At 35.0% G+C, this 4,327-nt stretch overlaps 1 non-coding gene across 1 annotated transcript; it reads left to right on the top strand.

Moving 5' to 3' along the window:
• The first annotated feature begins 1,309 nt into the window (after positions 1-1,309).
• LOC111723854 lies at positions 1,310-1,447 on the top strand. The gene has a single exon (XR_002772302.1). It is a non-coding gene; the product is annotated as a U4 spliceosomal RNA (small nuclear RNA).
• Positions 1,448-4,327: the final 2,880 nt, after the last annotated feature.

Below are 4,327 nucleotides of genomic sequence, written 5' to 3' on the forward strand. Positions count from 1 at the left end.
ACATTCTCACACAGGCCCAACACACATGCACATATAGATATATTTTTCTCAAGGGTAACTTGAAATGTAAACAAAACAAAAACAGAAAGCAATGTCCTCACCAAATGAACAGGCTGGAGAGAAGCCTGTCATGGAAGTTAGGGGGAGACTGGATCTGAGCTGGTTAGCCAAGACGCCTTTCTGAATGTGCCTTTTGCTGTTTACACATCTCTCACGTAATAGAATTCGCACTGTCATCTGACATTTGGATATTTTTGTTTTACCACATTGTTGTCAATCTAAAGGAAATAAGGTGAAAAGAAACGCTAAACATTTATAAGAGACTTTTAAGACAGTTGAACATTTTCACTGTAGACACGACACTAAACATATGCAAGAGAGACGTAGAGGCCATTTCTTCTGTACCACCACCTCCTACCTTAGTGACTTCCTACCGCTCTTCCCTGAGCCTTCAATATCATTCCCCATCTTTATAAAAAAAAAAAAAAGATTCTTTTTTCTAATTGCATAATGTTTCAGAATTGTTTAAACTAAATCTAAAATCATTATATCAATATATCTAAGCTTTCTTATAAAAATGAAAAAAAGCATGCATTGTATTTGGAAATTATGCTGAAATAAAGAAATCGGATATCATTATCTGTTAAAAAATTAATTTTAACTTTCTATACCAGGCATTTCAATGTGCAAGTGATGGTAGAAACAGCTTGCTACTAGTGAGCAAACCTGGTTACTGATTCGATGTCACTGTAGGCTAAATGGAGACAAGCACTCTGTGCCAGGAAACTGAAATGCCCCCATCCCTCACTGGACAGAGACAATGCTCTTGTCCTTTGCCTGTAAAAGTGTTTTATTAAAATCATTTCTCTGCACTACGAGTCAGTGACAGTGTTAACCAAGTCAGTTCGCAAACATTATTATTTTTTAGATAAGATGTTTCTATGTGACAGTTCCATAATAACCTAAAGGTACATGTAATACTCAGTGAAAACCCTATATTAAATTATTAATCAATAAAATACAACACGATTACAATATTCTTAAGACTACCTATTCTTTTTGGAAGATCTTCCCCAGGCCTGCACTTCCTTGCCACACACACCAATACACACACACAAATCAGCACATATGCTTTCAAACTTTTTTTTTAACTGATAGCCTGTGGGAAATTGCTATAAGTATAAAAGAAAAATCTAAATTCCTAATTGAGACTGTTTCATTTATATCATTTGTAGCACAATTAATTTGTTATTTCTAGTGGTGTTTGCATTTTTCCCTTAAGAAAAAAAGATTTTAAAAAAATAGGAGAAGCTTTGTGCAGTGGCAGTATCGTAGCCAATGAGTTTATCTGAGGCGCAATTATTGTTCATTGAAAACTTCCCAACAGCCCAACATGATGACTTGGAATATAGGTGACATTGGCAATTTTTGACAGTCTCTACAGAGACTGAATAAAAAAGAAAAAAAATGGAAAAAAAAAAGCAGAAGTCCCAAATAAATAAATACATATTGGTGAAAATTCAGAAGTCCAACCAATGGCCTGTGAGTCCCTTTTTTTGTGTAAGGGCCTCCTTCCCCTTGATTATGAAATCAAACATTCACTAAGCAAAGCAACTTAAGCTGCAGATATAACGTGAGCTCTTTTGTTAGGCACAAAAGTCCAAGGTGTAGGTTCTGAGCAAGACCATGTATAGACATATTTAAAATACACTGCATATTTACTTGATCAACAAGATGTTATAAAAATACTTCAAAGTCAAGTAATATTTACATAAGGCAGATACAAAAGGGCATTGTATTGGCAATAAATATAATGAGGGTCAATTCTAGGCTAAGAAGGTCTCCTAGGTAATATAGCAATACAAAGAACACATTTATATCAAATGAAAACATTCTACATGCATTTAAATATGTTTTTAAAATCAGCATGGTGGGCTTGGCTCCTGTAGCACAGTGGTTACAGCGCCATCCATGTACACCGAGGCTAGTGGGCTCAAACCCAGCCCAGACCTGCTAAACAACAATGACAACTGCAACAAAAAATTAAAGGATACTGTGGCAGGTGCCTGTAGTCCCAGCTACTTGGGAGGCTGAGGCAAGAAAATCGCTTAAGCCCAGGAGTTTGAGGTTGCTGTGTGCTATGATGCCACAGCACTCTATGGAGGGTGACATAGTGAAACTCTGTCTCTAAGAATAAAAATAAAAATAAACACCATGGTGAAAGTGTCTATATTACCCAAAGTAATCTATAGATTCAATCCAATCTCCATTAAAATACTAAGGTTATACCTCAAAGATCTTGAAAAAAATAGATCTAGAAAAAAATACCAAATAGCTAATGCAATTCTATGAAATAGGAGCAAATCTGGAAGCATAATGTTACTAGACTTTAGATTGTAAGTCTGTGGTGATCAAAAGGGCATGATAATTGGTATTAAAATACAGAGGTAGATCTATGGAGCAGAACAAAGAACCTAGAGATGAAACCAGTCCCATATCACCATCGGATCTTTGATGAAGTAAACAAAAGCATACACGGGGGAAAAGAATCCCTATTTAATGAGTCATGCTGGCATTGGTTAGCCAGTTCAGTGTTAATTAGCCACATGCAAAAGGCTGAAACTGAACTTATGCCTCTTGGCATTTACAAAAATCACTCATGGTGGATAAAGGAATTAAAAATAAGACATGAAACTATAAAAAATCTAGAAGAAAGTATGAGAAAAACTCTGAATAACATCAGTCTTATGAAAGAATTTATGAACAAGACTCCCAAAGGCAATTGCAACAACAACAAAAATAAATGAATGGGACCTGATAAAAAGATTCTGGGCAGTGACCTGGCACAGTGGCTAATGCCTCTGGAAGGCCAAGGTGGGAACATTGTTTGAGATCGGGAATTCAAGAGAAGCCTATGCAAGAGCAAGACCCTGTCTCTAATAAAAATTGGAAAAAAAAAATGAGCTAGGGATCTTGGTGAGAGCCCATAGTCACTGCTACTGGGGTGTCTGAGATCACTTGAACCCAGTAGTTTAAATGTTGCGAGCTACATTCATGCCATAGGCACTCTAGACTGGGCAATGTAAGACTCTCTCTCTAAAAATAAAAGTTTCTGCATGGCTAAGGATATAATCAACAAATCAAAGAGATAACCTTTAGAATAGGAGAAGATATTTGCATGCTACTAATCAAGAAAAGGGCTAATAACTAGAATCTACAAAGAACTTAAGGAAATCACCAAAAAAAGGGCAAACAACCCCATTAAATTCTGGGCAAGAGACGTGAACAGAATCTTTTCCCATGAGGATAGATGAATGGCCAACAAACTCATGACAAAACTCTCATCCTCTCCAATCATTGGAGAAATGCAAATCAAAACCAGTTTGAGATATGACCTAACCCCCAGTGAGAATAGCCCACATCACAAGGTCCCAAAGCAATAATAGCTGACTTGGGTGTGGAAGGAAGGGACCACTCTTGCACTGTTGGTGGGAATGCAAACTAGTGGAGCCTTTATAGAAAAAAGTATGAATAGTCCTCAATGAACTAAAAGTAGACCTTCCATTTGATCCTACAGTTCATTACTAGGTATCTACCCAAAAAAGAAAAGTCATTTTATTGTAAGTACATATGCACACTAATGTTTACAGCATCCCAATTTACAATTGCAAAGAAGTGGAAACAGCCCCAGAGCTTAATTTTTTTTCAGGCCAATGTTTTATCACCATCTACCACTTTACAAGTAGTAAAAATAGAAATTGATTTTCTAATATCAGTTTCTTACTCTAGGAAATAACACATTCTAGAAAGAAAGTTGATGGAATTATTTTTTTTAATTCTTGGATTTTATTTTTCTCTTCACACGTACACATATTATAAATTTGAAAACATATGGCAAAATATAACCACAAGAAAAAGTCAACCCAAGTGTAAGTCTTTGGAAACAAAAAAAATTATTTCTCTGAGAAAAATAATAACTTTAATACATAACTATGAATTAGAATCATGAACTTATTAACTTAACAAGCTACCTTAAAGACAAAAAAAACTATAAAGAAAAGGTAGGGAAAAAAATCTAAGAATTGTTGAATCTTCTGTGTGCCAAGTGTTTTGCTATGTACAAGTTTAACCCAACCACACTCTCTGAAAATTCACCAACTCCAACTACATACCTTCTTCAATATTTGTTAAAAACCATGTGGCAATCTATATTGTTCATGTCCTTTTCCAAGAAAATAAAAAAAAACTATTTTTTAAAATGAAAGATGGATTAAAGAAGAATCTAAAAAACATTTTAAATAATAAAATAAATTATCCAAAAATGAGA

The sequence above is a fragment of the Otolemur garnettii genome, unplaced genomic scaffold (genome assembly GCF_000181295.1).
Source record: "Otolemur garnettii isolate 467f Iridium unplaced genomic scaffold, OtoGar3 scaffold00016, whole genome shotgun sequence".
In the NCBI taxonomy this organism is placed as follows: domain Eukaryota; kingdom Metazoa; phylum Chordata; class Mammalia; order Primates; family Galagidae; genus Otolemur; species Otolemur garnettii.